Source organism: Mus musculus, chromosome 3 (assembly GCF_000001635.26).
Source record: "Mus musculus strain C57BL/6J chromosome 3, GRCm38.p6 C57BL/6J".
In the NCBI taxonomy this organism is placed as follows: Eukaryota; Metazoa; Chordata; class Mammalia; order Rodentia; family Muridae; genus Mus; species Mus musculus.
In genome coordinates, this window is record NC_000069.6 from 26,180,282 (window position 1) to 26,201,591 (window position 21,310).

The following is a 21,310-nucleotide window of genomic DNA, read 5'->3' on the forward strand; positions in this document are numbered from 1 at the left end:
TATGTGATAGATAGCAGAGATGACTAGACAGATGTTAGATCAATAAATTAGGATATGATAGACAAATGATAGGAGAGATATAGATAGGTAATATATAGCTGATATATAGGTATAAATAAATGATATGCAGATATATAGATATTTTATTGATACATGATAGCTAAATAAGTGGGAGGAGAGCGGGAAAAGCCTGCCCTGCGGGATGATGGCATGGAAGCACCTTGAGGCAAAAGGAGAGGCTACACAGAGGGGAGTCTAGAAACAAGTGAGGAAATGAACAAATCTTTTCTAACTTAATGAAATGTATTCACTTGAAGAAGGCCGACAATGCCCAAAGCACATCATTATTAAGTGTAGAATAGTTGAAGTGGTGAAAAGCAATGATAAGTGAAGGAAAAGTGGCGATTCCATTAGAAAAATAACAAAGGAATCCCAGGTACCACTCTAACAGAAGTAATGCAGCCAAATGACAGTCAAGCTGTAGCTCTTGGTGTTAGTAAGGGATAATGCAACACCTGTTAGCCTGGAACATCATAATCTCGGCCAAACTATTTTAACTTTTGAAAAACTAAGTCATGTTGATATGAGTGTCAAAGTAATTTGATAGTGGTAAGCATAAGCCACTGAGTGACAAAATCCTTGACACAGTTCTGGTGACAGAAATTGAGAGCGACAGTATCTGAATGAGCTAAACCACCATTGACTAAAGATATCACAGCAACGTCTCAAGTGGTTTGTTGCATAAATGGGAGATATGGTACAACATTAAAATAAGGTGGTCTGGAATTATATATGACATGAAGAAGTATTGATCGACAATAGAATAAGATGGTTTAGGAACTCGTATTGTAGTTTCTTCAGCAAGACCTAAGCACATAGATAAGTACCTCTGAGAGGCCGACCAAGGATAAAAAGTGGGAACCTAAGCTATGTGACACTCCTTTGAAGGCTGCAGAGGAAAGATAAGCAGAAGAGTAAAATTCACACAGGGTAAACAGGAAACATATCCAACACAATCTTATAAATATTCCTATTAAATGTAAGTGGACTAAATAATTCAAAGACTAGATTACAAAATGATCTAAAAAATTAGGTGAAGCATGTGATGTGTGCCACAGATCTCTTCAATAGAAATATATACATGTAAAAAAAAAAGATGGAAGCACATAAGCAATGAAACGGTGACCAAAGGGGGTTGGTGTAGGTCTGATAATACCTGAAGGATAGAATTCAGGACAAAAGGTTAAAATTAAAAATAACACTTCATAAAAATAGAATAAGATACAAGCGCAAATGGTTTACCTAATAAAATGAACATCATCTCTGGCATTCAGTCATGGATGCAGAATTTACAGCATTCTCAATAATTGATAGAATAAGGACAAACCAAACAAACACAATGTCTAACAAAAATTAAACAGACCTGTTAAATGCATGGATATTTAAAAATACTCTAGTAAAACTATAGGTATAGGAAATTATTACCATTTTCCAATATAAAAATAATTTCTAGTTGCATTCTAAGCATTGGTCCTTACATCTAGAAATAAGTATAGCTCTCAACCCTCATCAAAGAAGCTTCATACAGAAAAAGGCAATGACAGAGACTCACAACTCATCAAAATGCAGAGACCAAGTGGCTGTGGAGTTCCCAGCCCAAATTAGTACATCTACAATACAGCCCTTCTTCTAAGGCTCAGAGAACATCATAATGGAGAGGGAAAGACATTAATAGCTAAAGAACAAGAGTGCCAACTGAGAGACTGTCCTTGAACCATGACAAGAAATTTACATCTAGGAAACCTTGAAAATATGGCTGCCTAAACAAAACCTGCTCATTGACCAAAGCAGTTGGCATGCCAACATGGAGGTTGTAGTTTTACAAGGCTCCACCCCAGATGAAGTACTGGTGGACAATCAATGGCTCCTGAGAGAAAGGGGCACTGTTCTCTAAGCATGAGCCCTCTGTTAGGATATCCAATCCCAAGTGCTCAACCTTAAACACATGCCCATATGAGCAAGATGAAATATGCTCAAATTGGTTCTCTCTCTCTCTCTCTCTCACTCTCTCTCTCCCTCTCTCTCCCTCTCCCTCCATGTGTGTGTGTGTGTGTGTGTGTGTGTGTGTGTGTGTGTGTGTGTGTGTAAAATAATACCATATATAATAGTAAGTCATAAACTTAAAACCAAGTGGAGGGACACAAGGGAAGTTGCAGGAGAAGAGGGAGTGGTGGAAATAATATAAATGTAGTTAGTACTCATCAATATAGTACTTATTAATGAAATCCTCAAAATAATAAAAAATTAAATAAAATTAAAACCATAGGTACAGATGGAATATTACCAAGAAGCAAAACAAGTTTCAAAATACTAAAGTCATAAAAAAAAACTTTTTTGATTAAAAAGAACTAAGAAGTCAAAATCAAAAGTATCACTTAAACTCCACATATTAGAAATTTAAACTATTCTCCAAAAGCTTGCTGTTCAAATAAGAAATCATGGCATAATATCAGAAGTAGTTTTAATGAAGTAGTAATGAAAGAGTAAAATATGAAAATGTATTAGATTCTTTTAAAACTGGACTTCAACAGAAACTCCTAGCTGTTGATCAATGACTTAGCAAAACAAGAGGAAATCGAGAGAAACACACCACATTCAAAGAAAGAGAGCAAAAAATCCAGAGAAGCACACAACCCTTGTGCTCTTTGTAAGGAACACAAGGGAAGAGGAGGCAAGACAACAGGCAAGAAGGAGTTAGCAATTCCGGGAGTAGAGCAGAAAGGAACGATAAACTGCCAGGCAGTAAAGGAAAGACACGATCGTTAAAAATAAATGTAAACAGATAGAGAGAAAAAATTGTTTGCCAAATAAGTAAAGTAATAATTATTCTGCAGACGGAAACACCACAGCTTATTGCAGCTAACAAATATATCCATCTGCACACGGGAAATATCTAATTAATAAAGATTATCTGATTAAATATATGGAGCTTAAGTTTTAGAAATAATTTTATTATAAACAGTTGGATAATGGAATTATAGAAGTAGCTCAATTGATAGAGAAGAATAGTTTCAGAGACATATGTATTTTGGATTTTAAAAATATATCTCAGCAAAGAAATGATAGCAAGTGATTCAATTAGTTTAAAATCATATTTAAATACATATATGCATATACACACACATGTATGTATATAAAATTATTTGAAGAGATAATTAATTGAAGAAGACATATTTAATTAGTACACGAAATATATGTTCAATGTTTCCAATTACTAATTACACTTACACTGGGATCCCACTCTTTACGCTATATGGGACCTAAAACCAAAAGAACAAAAAAATACCAAATATCGACCAGAATATATAGTAATGGCCCCTCTTAAGCTTTGCTTCGGGATATATTGTTTGATTACCTAAAAGCAAAAGCAGTTTTAAAAGCTTTTATATAATTACAGATACCCCAAGAAGGGGAGAATTACAATCCTTGGCACTGAAAAAGACAAATTAAAATTTCACTTAAGCTTTATTCCTAGAAATCAAAAAAAAAAAAAAAAACTAAAAAGTTAACTGTCCACCACTAAGGAAACTTATGCATTGTGAAATACTTATTAAATACTTATGAAATGCTTATCAATGGAAAGGAATCACCTGTCAATAAACACAACTGGGTAAACCTTTCAGACACAAAAAACCAAGTGCAATTCAATAGTAGGAAGTTCAAGAAAAAGCAAGACTCAGTTAAGTGCAAAATAAATCAGAATGGATTCCTGGGTTGCATAGGTAACAGAGATCCACTGATTCTGGACGGTGTAACCAGAACTCTGTGCAGATGGATACTGGAAATTCCCCAACCTAGAAATGATGGAAGTGGGGGATAGTGCACCACATGGCGTTCCCATGTGCTGGACCCTACAATAGTCATTGTGATTTAATATGAAAACACAGTATCCCTATGCATACCAAGAAATCTAGCAACATTGTATGCACCTACAACCCCATTGCCTCAAAGCAGAGATAGGAGGGTCTGGAAATTCAATGTCTCTCTTAAGTAGAAGAATCACCCTGAGCTACAGGAAACTGTCTCCAAAAGAACAATACACACTCATTCTCATGTGCACACATACACACAAACGCACACACATGCACACACACACACATGCCCCAGAAACAGGAAAAGACACTCATGAGAAGATTGTATCTACTCCTTGAATTGCTCTTCATTTTCATCATATGGACCAAAGAGTAGCTCATTAAACTGTTTAGAGTCATTATCTGACTGAGGCTTCAGCATAGTTATTGACAACAAGTTGATAATATTTTATTTCAAAATAAAGTTATCTGCCATTGCTCTTAGGACAGCCATTAAATCAATCACTATTACAAAGATAATACAAAGTGAGTTTTAAAAATTCTAACAAAGGTTGGCTCTGGGATCATCTCAATCTACTCACCCTGAATGTGCTCAGCACCTTTCTTTCTTATGCTGTAGGAACCTCATTCCAAGGGCAATACAGTCTCTTTGTCATTTCTGAGGAAAAAAATAAATGATAAAAAAAAAATCAGTGCCAGCAGAGGGCTCAACGACTGTATTCTTAAATCCAAAGGAAAGAACTCAGAACACCTCCTTGCACTGGTTTGGTTAAACATATAATTTGTCTCTTAAATCCACACAGGATATGGAGATCATTACTCTTAGTGGTTAACCACAAGCTCTGCATATGCCCATCAGACAATTCTGTATCCCTTGGAAAAGAGACCCAACTAGTCACAGGAATTTGTTACTCAAAGTGGTTACCATTCAAGGGCCTTTCTCTAAGCAATGACAGTTCAAACATCATCTTTTTAAAAAAGCTTCCAAAATGGCCCCGAGAGATAAGTGGGTAGCCTGGTTTGTGGAAGAGAAAGAATTGGGTAAAGTTTATGAGGAAATGCTGAACACTTATATATGCTCAAGTGGCTGTCCATAACAATTTTCTTTCCTTATAAATTTCATGTGTCACACTGATTCTGGTCCTACACAAAGCCAACTTACTTTCTCATTAAGTGGACAACCCTTTAAGTATTTTAACTTATCTTTGTCATTGCTTGAAATCTATGTAAACAATCTAAATTTCTTTTCACATATATCTTCACTCTTTCTTCTTCTCTAGAGTTATCTCAGTGGAGAAGCTAAGTGTTGTGGTCCTGTTCCTTTTGAATTTCTATGTGCAAAGAAAATTAGCCAAGCATTGAAAACCTGGAGACCTATGGATTCCCTAAAGCAGAAACAAATCTTTGATCTAATCTAAGGCTTTCTAAACTTGATGTGCACTGGATTGCCTGGAAAAGTTTGTAAAAGGCAGCACCTGGCTCATTAGTTCTGTAGCAGTGACTGAAAGTCTGCATTTGTGACTCTCCTTGTGACTGGCCCCAGGGTCACATTTCCACGAATACACTGCCAGTGGATTTACTAACACATAACACTTAAGTTACAAACACAGTAATATTTCTAGACACCATTGTTTATATAAAAACCTATAAATAAGGTAAAACATTCATGTGCAAGTATGAAAAATGACGCTATTAATGTCCTTTGTAGAAAATCTTAGAGATGTTTGCAGAAGCTCATTACTAATAGGCATTATCAAACACATAGGTGCTTCATGCTAGAAAAATTACTCTCCTCAGTTATTTTGATTTATTTAGAAACCGATCATTTTTCAAAACCTCTGCTATAATTAAAGCTACCATAACTTCTTTTGACCTCTTACCTATTAATTAGAAATTGGATTTCCATAAGCTGACTTTCTCTCCTCCCTAGTGGCAAGCTTTCACTATTCCCATCAAAAAGACCTTTGCATATTTCTATGCTGGTGAAAATGAATCCCTTCTCAGGGGATTGAGCACACACTGCAGAAAGGGTTTCCTGTTCAGTTTCTGACATCTACAGTGAGTCCATTTTAACACACAAGAAGCAGTTTTCTCTTCACCGAGGAAAGGGCCTACCATTATTTAACAGTTGTCATCTCGTTGCTACCTCCCGAGAGTATTCTCCATCTGTGGACATATACCATGCATTGTATTTAATTCTCTACTGCTTACTAATAGATACCTTGGAAGAGTTATTTAAGAACAGCAATGAAATGAGAATAAACAATAATGTTATATGCAAATTCTGCTATTGTTCACATAGAATTATAAAAAATTGGAGTATAGTTACTGTCATGATATAGGTGTCAATGGAAGTTCATGAATGTTCTGCAGTTAGGGGCTATGTTTAAGGCTATGTGGAGGTCTGTAGACTTTAGTATCAAGATCATAGTTGTAAACATGCCTGTCTTTAAGAATAGTTTCACAGAGTAAATTTGCAATTACTGGATTCTAGAAAAATAAAATGTAGTAATAGGTTAAAGAACAGAGACATGGGATGTGTCTATAACCCCAATATATAGTATGATAGCTGCAGCAAACAATTTGTACTTTTTAAGAATATTGTATTTTACATTGACTGTATATTACGGAAAGTTTGGGTGTTTCTATTGCACAATCAAAAAAATTGAAGTCAATTAAAGAAAGAAGATTTCCTGTCAAGATACAAAGGGTTCTTCTTTAAATTGTATTTAATATATTTTTTAAAGGCTTTTATCACCCTATATCCAGAATAAATGTAAGACACAGAAGGACCTTTTTTGTAATGTGGTGCATACCCAACCCTTTTCAGATCAGAGAGGCCATTGAAAGAAATTTCTCTCAAGTGCAATATTTTTAAAAACACAAAGCAATCATAACAGATTTCAAGATATTTAAGGCTCACATATTAACCAGATGGCAAAGAGCTTAGGAACACGAATCCACAATCCAGACCCCAGCAACGCAGAAAGTCTCTGAATCTAATGTAAGCTAGTGGTATTGGGGCCCAACTTGGGTGATTATTTTCCCAACTTTTTGTCTCTCCTTGTTTTTATTTGAGGAAGAGGAAGCTTTTCCTTAAACTCTGAAAATTACATAATTTATCAACATCACCCCTTTGATCTCAGCAGAAAAACTCTCCCTTCTCATTTTTACATTTTTTTTCCTGCATCAGCTCTGACTTAAAACCTGAGAATGTTTAATTGAGGGTCAGATAGCAAGGAGTAAGGAAAGGAGGAAGAAACTTTGCAGACAAGATGGTAACAAGAACCAGGGAGAAATCTGATTAGAGTTATAAAATATTTAAGACGAGGAAACACAAAATGCCTTTCACATAAGAAGAAAGTATGGAATGACAATTTAAATGAAAATGATCCATTCTGTGACACACCAACAAGTGAGTAAACACTGTGTCAGAAGCTGTCAGTGTCCAAGATGCTCTGGGGTAATATTCAAACTTATTTACTCTTGAAGTCACTCGTCTATAGTAATGTCAGTAGTGCTGACTCCACTAAGTAGATGGTCAATGATCTCCAGCAGACATGGCATTTCCCAGCATTCCTTCTCACCTTTTCAGCTCTTAGGTTCCTGTGACCTCTATTTCTAGATGTTCTCGAACCTTCTTGAGGGTGGAGTAGAAGTCCCATTTGGGGCAAAGCGCCTGAGTCACTTATTCTAAGCACTTTACCACATGGGTCACTGCACTTAAGCACTGCAAAATGATAAAATAAAAAAAAAATAAAATAAAATAAAATAATTTTTTTTCTGATCCAGGTTGAGAGTTGAAGGGATACATAGGGCATGGATATGACTATAAAGCACTTTTTCATGTGTTAGATTTTCTGAGAATGAAGAAAAATATTTTTAAAATTCACTGCAGGTTACAAATGTGGTTCATAAGCCATACTAACCTTAGTAAGTGATGAGGTTCCAGTAATTTTAAATCATATGCTTAACACCAAAAGGACACATGATGGCTCCTGGCAAGTTTTGTGGTACTTGGATATATTAGAGGGAGTGTGATATAAACATCTAACATGTCTTAAAAATTAAATCTTTAATTTCTCTCTGCAAAAAGCAATGGAAAGTTTAATAAGATTGGAGGACTCTTCCTTGATGCCATGCATGTCTGCTGGAACACACTAAAGCACACCTTCTCATGGTCTATAGCTGATTTTTGTTCCAAATAGCTGCATTGATTTAAAACAATTTCCCCATTTTACCTATCAACGTACAGTTTGCTTCCCCAGTTCACGTGGAAAAATTCAACAAGATTACTAAAGAAAAATTACAACAAACCTCAGTACTGGCAACTGAGAGAAGTTCAGTTGAGACAATAAAAGTCTTATCTGTCCTGAACGAGCAACGGGATTAGTGGCACCTCTCCATCCTTCTCAGCCTAACTCGGGTGATGTAGACCTTCACGATCTCCCATCACTTTCTGCGTTTTGAAAACTACCATCTACCAGAGAACTTTGGAATCATCATTGAAATGGAAGATACAGGTTATGTCACCAGTCATGTCCCAGTGGGAAAGGCGAGCTTTTAGGAGAGACTCAGTGACTCCCATCTATAAAAGCTTGAGTAAGTCTGATGACTTGCAGGCAGGGGAAATCCACAATCCTGCACAGGGGGCGGATTGCCCTCCAAGTCCTAAGCATTTGTGTCATCAGACAACTAACTCCAGTGTAGAAATACAGGTGATTCCTTCCACTAGTAGTTTATGTGTGTAAAGAATTGGCTAAAACCGTTAGGCCACAGACTTTACATGATTTAGCCTCCCTTTTATAAATAAGTTAATCTAATAAAAGAGGGGAAGTATTATTTTCACTGAAAGAAGAGATGAATTTTAGCATAAAATGAGAGGTTACTTTATTTTATTGGCATAGCAGTATTGGCCAATAAACAGGAAAAACTTCTGTACACCAGCAGTGGATGCATGCTAAACTCTATTTACAAGGTGAAATATGTATACAGTCATTTTGATAATCAACATTTGAACTGTTTTCTTCTGTTTTTTTTTTCCTGAAGAATATTTATAAGTCTTAAGTGTGTTGTGGTAATAATGCCCAGCAAACAGTCTTCCATTTACTTGGACATTAGATAAAAATGAGTGAAGGGGAAATTTCAAAACTCATTTTTAAAACATAGCTTATCTGGATTTGCCCTCTAGTTCCACGAAAGGGGAAGAGTTACAGATGATTTCAGTCCATAATGATAGCAAATATATTTGCAGTTTCACTCATAAAATGTGCTGCCTTTCATGTCCAAGAAAGTCAGAGTTAGTGGTTTAAAAATGTGCCCAGTGCAAAAGCATGGCTTTAGATTAAGTCTTTGTAAGACCAGAAAGGTAGCGGGAAGGACAAGAGGTAGGTATGTATGTTATACTTGTCAGTGAGTCACGAAAATCAGTGTCTTTCAAATTGTATGTCCAGTTCTCTGCATGTGGATGGGTTGTGAACAGTTATTTTTTTAACATAGCATAATGAAAGAGGAGCATTCAATATACTAAAGGGCACTATACACGGTCAAACTAGCCTTGAATAACATCTCTGTTGCATATCATATGCTAAAACACACATGCACACGTGTGCAAACCCCTAAATGCACACGCACGCACACACACACACACACACACACACACACACATACACCTCTGCATGCCTGTATATCTAAGATCATGATATAAAATTCATGTGTTTCTTCCATGAGCCTTGGTTCAAAAGTACAAAACCTGTTTCACTAATATCACTAACAAATTCTAGTCTTTGTCTTCAAACTAAAAGAAGATACCATGTGTTCTCTTGGAACAACATTATGAACTAACCAGTACCCCGGAGCTCTTGACTCTAGCTGCATATGTATCAAAAGATGGCCTAGTCGGTCATCACTGGAAAGAGAGGCCCATTGGACATGCAAACTTTATATGCCCCAGTACAGGGGAACGCCAGGGCCAAAAAGGGGGAGTGGGTGGGTAGGGGAGTGGGGGTGGGTGGGTATGGGGGACTTTTGGTATAGCATTGGAAATGTAAATGAGCTAAATACCTAATAAAAAATGGGAAAAAAAAGAAGTTTGTCTTAAAACTCATCAATTCCCTTTCTTCTTATTGGTGGATTGTATCATTCCTATGAACACCAGAGAATGTCTCATTAAACAGCTATGCCTAGAAAGAAAAGTTTAGGAGCTAGCTTTGTGTAGCATGCCTAGTTAGTTCCCAAGCAGCTTCCAGTTAACTCTAGCTTTCTCATATTTTCTCTTTCACTTAGTATGTGTACATGTGTGTGTGGGTTTGTACAAATTGTAGGCACACATATATAGTTGCAGAAGTGTAAGCACATGTCTCTGGATGACTATGGCTTGGCATCCAGTCTTCAAGAACTCTTGAACTCATCCTTTGAGACAGGAGCTAGAGCTGAAGATGGGCCTCACTGATAAGTTCCAAGGCTCACACAATCATGTCCCATCCCCCACTGTGAAGTCATAGATGTGCATGGGTGCTGGGAATCCAACCTCAGGTCCTCGTGCCCTCAAGCATGCTCTTCAGCAGTGGAGGCACTCTCTTTTCCTTTACTTTTATTATATTACACCATGCAACTCTTCAAAAGGTTAGCTAATTGGTAAAAGGAATTGCAGAGTTTTATTACTCCTGTTTCTTTCTAGTTTATATAGTCAGATGTTTTCAACAGGTCAGTTTTACAAAGCAGGGGAGATTTACAATATCTACTTAAAAGTCAGTAAATTAAGGGACCAGAGAGATAACTCTACATTTCAGACTGAGCCCAGGGACCCCAATGGAAGAGCTAGGAGAAGGACTGAAGGAACTGAAGGAGATTGCAACCCCATAGGAAGAACAATATCAACACCACCTGACCACCCAGAGCTCCTAGAGACTAAACTACCAACAAAAAAGTACACATGAAGGGACCCACGACTCCAGATATATATGTAGCAGAGGATGGCCTTATCTGACATCAATGGGATGGGATTGGTTCTTAGTCCTATGGAGGTTTGATGCCCCAGCATAGGCAGATGCTAGAGCGGTGAGGCAGGAGTGGGTGAGTGGGTGAAGGGGCACCTTCATAGAGGAGGAAGGAGACGGGGGATGGGATTGGGGGTTTGTGGAGGAGTAACTAGGAAGGAAGCTATCGCTTGAAATTTAAACACATAAAACTATTAATTTCAAAAAGAAAGAAAGTAAATATCTTATTTGCAGAGAAACTGATTTTGGACCCAGCTTTATGTTGTTCATTTCATAACTGCCTATAAACACCAGCTTATGCCTCTAGCTTTTATACACAGCTGCACTCAAATGCACAAACACATGCAATTTTAGAAATAATAATAATAATAATAACAATATACCTGAAAATCAGTAAGCACACTTGTCCAGGCTAGTAAGCAGTAGCTGTATATTAAGTATGGAGACGAAAAGAGTTTGATTTTGATGCACTTAGATTTGAGGAAAGAAAGAAGATAGGAGGTCAGTGAGTTTTATGAGTCCTTCAATGTTGGAAAAAACGGAATATTAACAAAGAAAGTGAAAATCTTACTGTGGAAGAAAATGATTGGAAAGAGGGAAGGGGGCAGATAGACATTCCTGGGGAATAATGTTCAGAGGGAAATGTTCAGGGTTTGTTTAAGAGAGAAATCAGATGGAGCCAGACTTTCATTTTGGCCTGTGTGATAGGACTCAAGCTCCTTCCTGTTAGTCTGGAGCTGTAGTGAGACCACCGTCACTTCATATAGACCCCGAGAGAGCACTAGCAACTTGCAATTGCTTATCGTCTCAGAAATTGTCAAACACAAATCTACTGTCTGTAAGTACTTTATCCTCATCCCAAAGTCATAAAGAATACAATTCTCTAAAAGCTGACACATTCGCACTGCCTGCCAGGCAGAGTACTTATCTTTATTGGGAAGCTGAGGAAAAAATAGTGTGCAAACCCAACAAGGAAGCATCCGTGTGCTTCTCTGGAGATCAGGAGATCAGGGAGTATGGATCTTAATCTAAGATGGGACAAATGGATAATTCTTAGGCAATTGTGGATCAGAAGTTGTAACAGATTTTCCAACCAGGGAGACCTTTTGGGGAAACCCTGACTCAGAAGTGAGTTCATCTATCAAAGGTGGACTGACCCGCAAACATTCTTCCAGAGACAATCCAAAAACTATTTCTATTTTAAAAGACTGGTACCTGTGCAACTAATTAGGGTGAAGTACCTCTTTCACAGTTCAAGCCATAATTCTGTTGAGTAAATAAAAACTGCACAATAATGTGTATCAGAAAGAGGGGGGACCCAAATGGCATGTAAAGGTGGGCTGTGCTATAAAAGCATAGCATCTATGGTTGATTCAGGCTAAGATTCTCCAGGGTGAGATTAAGAGGAAATAAGAATTAGACCCAAAAGTATTTATATAATGGAAGCCATTCTGGGCTGATGTCTAGTAAATAAGTGTCTCACAGTAGTGAAGTTTCTCTAAATGTGTCTTAAAAATTCAGGGAAATTTTCTAAAGAGATAGTTTCCTCTAGTATATAAAGAGTTTACAGTAATATTTGTCTTTATTTTATACTTTAAGTTCTACACTTACTATACTGAGTAGGGCAGGGGTGGGCGTGTGTGGAATGAGGAAACCTGTGGAAGTCAGTTCCCGTTAACTCTGTGGATCCCAGAGATAGAGCTCAGATCATTAGGCTCGCAGGCGAAGCCCCTTTACCCATTGTGCCAACTCACTTCCTCTACTTTATACTTTTTAATTTGGTACTGTTTGCTCTCTTTGCATGTATTCTATTTTCTCGTTTCAAATAGCATTTACAAGGAAAAGGCACTGCTCATTAATTACAGACGTAAGATCTTTGTTGTTTTATTCTTCATTCAAGCTATAGAATATCTGTAGACACTCATCAACTTTAAGTGCAGAAGTAAAAGTTTGTATAAAGAAATGAGATTGGCCATTCTTTTAACACTTAGTTGTAACATGAAAAATGATGTACAGATTTAATGACACAATTCAACTGCTATAGCTTATCATACATTCAGCAGAGAGAAGAGATACAGCCGATCCTATAACCACTCCTTGAAGAAATTATGGATCTTAGAGATTTCATGGGACACAGTTTATCTGATTTTTCTTTTACTGTAATTCAGGCCATAAAATCTCAACTTTTATTCAAAATTAATCTATTACTCGATCTATCTTGGTTTATAGCTACCTCAGAAAAGGCTGGAGATAAAGTCAGTGCCCTCACGGTTTCTTCCTAAACCATCATCTCTCTTCAGAGCTTCATGGATGACATTACATTCTGAGCCTTCCACCTCCAGCACCCCTCTTTTCAGGTCTGGGTGCCTTCCCCCTCGTCCCCATCTTCTTCTTTTTGTTCCTTGACCATCTCCCTTTGATCCTACAGTTCCTTACTGAATGATGTCATAAGCTTTGCGCTTCTTTCCCTGCTTACATGCAGACAAGTTTCAAATCTATATATCAAGGACAAATATTTTTAAATACATTTCTCTTACAGCCTGCTGAATAGTTCTATTTAAATGATCCTTAGGTAAGTTTTTTTTTTTTCCAAATGGAACATTTTCCTCCTTGTAATCCCCCTTTTATCCAGTGACACAGAGACATACAACTTCATTTAGAATTGCTTCCTGTGTAACTTTCATTACCCATTATTTCAAATCAGTTACCAGATCACACCACATTTTTTGTCTCCATTGCCAATTTCTAATATCTCACAGAGATCAACGCATTCTTCTTAATAATCTTGCCTCAGTAGACTTACTATAAAGCAGTTTCCACACAGCAACCAGAGTTATTTCCCCATCCCACCCCCTCTTCTCTCTCTCGCGCACACACACACACACACACACACACACACACACACACACACACACTCATAACACACAGTGAAATATAATCATGGTGATCTCCCAATTGCATGAGGAAGATCATATGCCCCAGTACAGGGGAATGCCAGGGCCAAGAAGAGAGAGTTGGTGGCTTGGGAAGCAGGGCTGGGGGAGGTTATAGGGGACTTTCGGGACAGCATTTGAAATGTAAATGAAGAAAATATCTAATAAAAATGAAATAAAAATGAAGGAAATCGGTTAATTATAAGTTGGTATATTATTATCTCTTACTAACTTATTCTACATTAAATTATTCTATTATCTCACATTTTAAAATTTACAATTCAGACTGTCATTCTTACTCAATTATGCCATGTTTCTGTCTATATTTCAGAGTGTTTTATGGCTTTTCTAGATAAACATATTTTGTTCACTTAAATGCCTGGATTATATAGTTCCCTCCTCTGCTCTTCTCTCCATCCTCCTCTGCTCTTCTTCTCCCTCCTCCTCCTCTCCCACCTCCTCCTCTTCTGTTTTGCTCCTTTTACTCTAGCTGTGTGCTACATCCCGGAGTGAAACACCCAGCCCAGCATAGCCTCTGTCTCCTTCATATCTCAGTTAAGAGAATACATTTTGACCTTCACCCACTTATTAGCTGTTGATTTACCACCACCCATATATGTTCACATGGAAACTACACTTAATTCTGCCTACCTCAGCTTACACTTAATTGTGTCTAATCTTCCATGAAATTGTTTATACTCTCTAATGAGATTATCATAAATTTAGAGTTCTATCAATATTTCAATTTCATATATAAATGAGACTAATCAAGTGTTATGCTCAAAAATCATTGACGATTCTGTTCAAAAACTTAACAACCAATACCTGACTGTATCCAAGCTCTTCTGGTCATGACTGAGAAGGTGACATAAGGCTAGCAACCTTGCTTATTTTGCTAAGTCTTTCCACTCGGGAGACATAGCACAGTCATTGCAGATTTTTTGGACAGTTACTCCAAGGTTGTTTCACCCAATAGACATGCTCATCAGACACACCAGGAGTTTGTATGCAACTCCAAAAAGGCAGAACAGTGCTGGGATGAGTCATTATCTTGAAAATGCTAGAAGTTCTTAGTAGGTTGTGCCAGGGAAGCCCAGCTTCCAAATGACAGATTTCATTAGCAGCACATCCGTTGTGCTATCTTTGTGGAAAATTATTGAGTGCTGTGCTATTAGACAAAAGTAGAAAATCAGAACATATGTCACAAAATTAGCTGGGAGATATAAATGTGAGTTTTTTTTTCTAGGATAAGAGTTTGGGTTCAAAGATATATTTTTTGACATTTTAATAAGCAAGAAGAGTCTAGTACGTGATGTTGTCATGGGGCAGATTCAGATAGGCAATGTGTTCATCCAGGCAAAGAAGCAAAGGAGATAAAATCCTAGCAGTGAGCAGTGAGCATTACTCAGTGAAGCCTGCTATGCAACTTTGTGTGAACCACCAGATGAAGTCATGTCATGTCATCTGAATATGAATGGTAGAAAATTTAGGGGAAATATTCAGAATACATAAGTTACCTACTTGGATGAAAGTATACATTTTATTGTTACTAAAAATGTAACGGTTAGATGAAATGGGGACAGATCTGAATAGAACAATAATAAACACATAAAGTAACATTATATTTAAAAAAAATAGAAGATAATTGTTTATGAATAGTATAGGTTAGGGAATGAGTAGAAAAGAGGAGACTAAATGCAAGTCTCTCAAGAGAAAGCCTTATCCAGCAACACTCAACACTTGTACCATGATAAACAAGCCAAGCAAAATGGTTTCCTTCTCAAACGCCAAAGGACAGCTCACCCAAGGCATTTGTGGTCCTTGATAACAGATTTATTGTCATAATAAGAAAATGAATGTTAATTCTGTCCAGAATGATAGAACTTCCAGGGATTTTTTATTCTTGTCATTTTCTCTTTTTAAGATTTTGTTTTTCTAATTAATTCACAAATAAAAACATCACATAGACAGTTTAAGAAAGTCATTCAAACATCCCCCCCTCTCTCTCTCTCTGTGTGTGTGTGTGTGTGTGTGTGTGTGTATGTGTGTGTGTGTGTGTGTGTGTGTGTGTATGTGTGTGTGCAGACAGTCAAAATGTAAAACCTAAGTGGAACTCTGTAGTTTCAGAATGATGGTGCTAAGTCTACTGATGATCACTGAGGTATATAGTTTGAGCCAGTGAATTCCCTCATTTCTAATTATAAAAGTAATTAATAATTAACATTCTATGAGAACTATGCATGGGAGATGGAGGAAAACATAAGCAAGTGGAAGAATTAAAAATAAATTCCAATGCATATTATGAGAAAATTAAAATTAATAATTTATTAATAATTATTAATTTCTGCCTGCATAAAACAAGAGCATTTAATGTTAAGGAACAATAAATAGTCACTAAGATAAAAATAAAATTTAAGAAAATGTCCCCCAAAAGGCACAAATATACTAAAAAGATAAACTAAATGAGAAAAATATTTAATGCACTGGTTCAGCATGAAGATCCAATACCCAATTAACCACAAACAAAGAATGAGAGAAAAAGTGGGGAAAATATAGTGGAATTAGGCAAGTGATATTATTAACATGTATGAGTGCAGGAGAGGGAAATCAGTAGTAAATAGCAGCTGGGGTTTGTCTCCAAGCATACACATGGCTGTCCACAACCTTCTGTATCTCCAGTACCAGGGCAAGGGAAGTCCTCTGCTTATCTCCATGGGCACATATTCAGTGCACATATAGACAAGCAGGCACACACTCACATAAACAAACAAATATGCACATATGTATGCATATGTATATATGCATACACATATATGTGTAAAGGAAAGAGCCAATACAAATGAACAGTTACATGAAAGAGAATATTGTTTCTTTGCTTCCGTATTTCTTATTTTGAAAGAACAGATAAACCATTCAGCAAAATAATGAAAAAAATACTCCATGGTGAGTTACACCCTTCAGAAAATTAACAACTTCAGATATAAGGATAAGATCACAAAATTTTAAAGGAATATAAACAGGTTAACAATGAAGCAACTATAATCACATTTACTTCCAGTACACAGCACACATGAAAATAGTGCAAATCCCTTCCCAGTAATGGACTATATTGCAGAAAACCTTTCTATATAAAATGAAGCAGCCAGTCGAGTGTAGGGGCAGAAAAAAAGTTAAGGTTAGAAGATAAATCTTTGAAACCAAACAGAGCTGCATGCTTCTTCTGTTTTTTCTGCCCACTTAAATGTAATTAAACCACCAATCTCAGGCCCTCAGTAGGCATCCCGACCCCATCAAAGATTGTTGGCTAAGTCTTCCCTTCAAATGTCATTAAGCACAGACTGTATAGATTAGCTATTATCCTGCAAAAATAAGATGCATATTAACCCAAGATCCCCTTGCCCTCACTTGCTATATTCAAACTTTTATGCATTTAGATTTATATTTATCTAGGCAACGTCTTTTCCAAACAAAGTAAACAATGATTATTACAATGATGATGGAACTAGAGGTTGTTAGAACCTTCAATCAAACATAAGGATAATATTTCATCCCTTATAAATCTAATATCTCCTGTGCTTCTATAAGGAAAAAACACTTCAATGTCAATTTAGAAAGAACAGTGTGCTTTATCCCTCCACCAAATACCTTTCCCACAGACTCAATTTTGTTTGCCTCCTAAAGCAGTCTTGGGCATATTATGTCCCCAGTGCTTTACTGTATGTAGTCTTCCCTCCAGAGTCCCTCACTTCCTGCTCTCCATGGCTTACCACTGTGCTCATAGACTCATAATTCTTAGCCTTTTTTTGTTGTTTGTTTGTTTTTTTTGTTTTTTTCAAGACAGGGTTTCTCTGTATAGCTCTGGCTGTCCTGGAACACACTCTGTAGACCAGGCTAGCCTCAAATTCAGAAAACCACCTGCCTCTGCATCCCAAGTGCTGGAATTAAAGGCATGCGCCACCATGCCTGGCAGAACAAACCATTTAAAAACATGAATTCATCTTCAATTAGTTTCCTTTAAAAATAAGATAGTGGGAAAGAGGATTCAGTGCATGAAAGAAGGGAAAAGATGATGGTAGGAATTCACTAATTTTTTTAATATCACACAAGGGAATATGTACTGGCTGGTTTTGTGTGTCAATTTGACACAAGCTGGAGTTATCACAGAGAAAGGAGCTACAGTTGAGGAAATGCCTCCATGAGATCCAGCTGTAAGGCATTTTCTCAATTAGTGATCAAGGGGGAAGGGCCCCTTTTGGGTGTGACCATCCCTGGGCTGGTAGTCTTGGTTCTATAAGAGATCAGGCTGAGCAAGCCGGGGGAAGCAAGCCAGTAAAGAACATCCCTCCATGGCTTGTGCATCAGCTCCTGCTTCCTGACCTGCTTGAGTTCCAGTCCTGACTTCCTTCACTGGATGAACAGCGATGTGAAAATGTAAGCTGAATAAACCCTTTCCTCCACAACAGCTTCTTGGTCATGATATTTAGTCCAGGAATAGAAACCCTGACTAAGACAGGAATCAATGTGTAGTTTCAAACAACAGAATTATCAATACATTTTAAAATATGTACCAAAAGGGCTAGAACTAGAAAAAAAATTCCTTAGGAAATTCTCAAGGTTGGTATTGTTTAGTATAACTATCAATCCTCAGTCTTGTTCATCAGATATTCCCAGCTCTCTGACCCCTGGGATAGAGGCAAGAATGCCCTTTGTAGCCCTCTTTGAACTTGCTTTTATCTGTGTAACTAGTCACTGTCAAGAACATAGGATGGGAAGTGGCTTGTGTTATATCCATGTGAGCCTTTTTAAAAATTTGTGCTTTCTCTTTTTACAGCCACACACAAGGCACAGTATCTCATGGAGCAATTCATAATTAGGAGACAGAATACTCGCCATCTTTCCTCTGGCTTACTTCCCACAAGTCCCCAAAAGGTGCTAGTTTTGAGAAGGGCAGATCATAGGAAAAGGATAGCCAACTCAGGCTATTGAGCAAGCTTCTTTGCCATTGAGCAATGTGGTCTGGTAGATGGAGTGGTATTTGAAGCAGCAGTGGTAGAACAGTGTCCTGTTGTGAGATTTCAGTTGACCTTGTTCTGTGTTACAGTGCAGCTCCTTGGGATTTGGGGTCAAAGCCCTGCAACTCTCCAAAGAAAACCACTATCTCTTTGAAAAATCAATATTAACCTTTTCTTGGGCCCACAAAATATGATGCAAAGCAAGCTCCCTATTGGCTCTTATTTTTAAAGAACAAATCACGGAAATCAGTCCATCATTCTTCAGTGTTGTTATACCAGAGTAAAGCATCTGACAGTTGTAATAAGAATTACTATACTTCGCTAGTTGATACATTGTACTTGTTCCCAAATCTGCAATAGGGGGTCATGAATTTTTACATTAATTTTTTTACATTATTGATTGTGTGTTGTAGGCATGCCTTGACACATGTAGAGGTCATGCCTTCACTGTATGCTTTAAAGGGATAACACTCAGGCTTGAGAAAAAGCCTCTTTATCCATTCAACCCTCTCAGAAATCCAAATTTATATTTTAAAAGCAATCATACTCTGATGTTGGTGGTTCTCAGATGTATGCAAATCTGTTATTTTTCACAGAATAAAGGAAAGGAGTATGGAAGCTGGGTTGAGATAAAATAAAATCACAATTAAAACAGAATTAAACCTTGATTATTGAAGATTGCTAACCAACCATCTAAGAACTCATCTTTCCTTAAGCTCCTCTTTGAAAGTCACATCTGGTCACCTCTCAGAAATCAGCAGAGAGATGAATAGGCAGATGCATATCCTTCCAGATCCTAGTAGGCCAGGGGGGAACAGAGAGAAACCACTTCCCTATGTTAAATAGTTTCCTAAGGTCTCCCTTATGCAGAAGTTTACCTTATGTTTTCAAACAAAGGAAGGACTTCTCCTGATACTGCTTGGCCACAAGGCTTTGCTGCATTAAAGTTCTGAGACCAGGGCTAAGCTTTCAATTGGCATCTAACTCTGCCAACCCACGCAGTCATTTTCAGACCAAATAAGATAATCTGATAATAGCACATACATTCTCAATTCTGTCAAATCATGCTTGTGATTGTTTATATTATGTGTTCTATTCTAGAATATAGCACTCCATAACCACCGGACTATCTGGTTTTTATTTATTTTGACAACAGAAAACCAAAGGTATACCACAGTTACTGGATAAGCAATACTGAAATGTAAGCATGTCTCAAAACCATATGCAACTATATTGAGAGTCATTTCTCTCATACTCACCAAAAATAAGTGAGTCAATCGCTGGCTAACTTTTCACTGTTTTGACCATCTCATCCAAATTTGGGTGTCTGGTAAGGTTAGAAAACTAGCAACAAGTTGGCTTAGTTGGGTTTTAGTTCTTCTTTAACTTGCAGGTTGCTGACATTCAAATTAGGCCTAACCAGCGAATGTTGAAATGTACTGGGAAAGAAGATGGATGTTTGACTGAGAGTCAGGATACACACTGCCTACGTGATTTCTATTGTGCTGCTGATTTACAACCAAAAAAACTTACTATGTATTCTTAGTATAGTAGTAATTTGATGGATGATGCTATTCACTACTGTAAGAAGCATCCAGGTGTGTTAACAAATTTTCCTCATGTAGGTAGTATTCTCTACTAAAGGAATACTATGTTTCAGAACAATTTGTATGTCTACTGTACTATAGTGTGAAGATATTGCCATCAAATCTGAGGTCCTCTTCACTGCCTAAGAATATTTGAACTTTGTCGTTGTAAATAGCCATATTCTTTTTTTTTTTTACCTTCCCAAACTCTTTTTTTCCTTTTTTTATTAGATATTTTCTTTATTTACATTTCAAATGTTATCCCCTTTTCTACTTTTTCCTCTGAAAATCCCCTATCCCTTCCTCCCCCCCCTCCACCTGCTCCCCAACCTATCCACTCCCATTCCTGATCCCTGCATCCCCCTGTACTGGGGCATAGAACCTTCACAGGACCAAGGGCCTCTCCTCCCATTGATAACCGACTAGGCCATCCTCTGCTACATATATAGCTAGAGCCACAAGTTCTACCATGTGTTTTCTTTGATTGTTGGTATAGTTTCAAGGAGCTCTGGGGTTACTGCTTAGTTCATATTGATGTTCCTCCTATGGGGCTTCAGTCCCCTTCAGCTAGCTGGGTATTTCTCTGACTCCTTCATTGGGGATCTTGTGCTCCATCCAATGGATGACTGTGAGCATCTACTTCTGTATTTGCCAGGCACTGGCAGACCCTCACAGGAGACAGCTATTATGTTCTCAGTTTTGTTTGTTTGTATAATTGTTTTGACTGTGATTTTTCCCTTATGGCAATTTTGCACATTTTTACAAAGCCACCTCAAAGCATAGTTTAACTGTAAAGTATAATAATATAAATAACTAGAAAATATAATGTGAAAATCATCTATACAATATAGATAAGTCAGATCTTTAAAAAAAAAAAGCTCGTTTGTGGTATAATCAGTTAGAGGTTAC

The 21,310-nt window shown here is 37.3% G+C and overlaps 1 protein-coding gene across 8 annotated transcripts in view; it reads right to left on the minus strand.

Moving 5' to 3' along the window:
• Nucleotides 1-21,310, minus strand: part of Nlgn1 (neuroligin 1) — a 911,059-nt gene that overhangs the window by 758,474 nt on the left and 131,275 nt on the right. For 7 of the 8 annotated variants that reach the window (XM_006535425.4, XM_006535424.4, XM_006535423.4 and 4 more), the window contains exon 2: nt 4,454-4,530. The exons of the other annotated variant lie outside the window; for it this stretch is intronic. The gene's annotated coding sequence lies outside the window, so the exon portion shown is untranslated. The remainder of the gene's footprint in view (nt 1-4,453; nt 4,531-21,310) is intronic. 8 annotated transcript variants of the gene reach the window in all.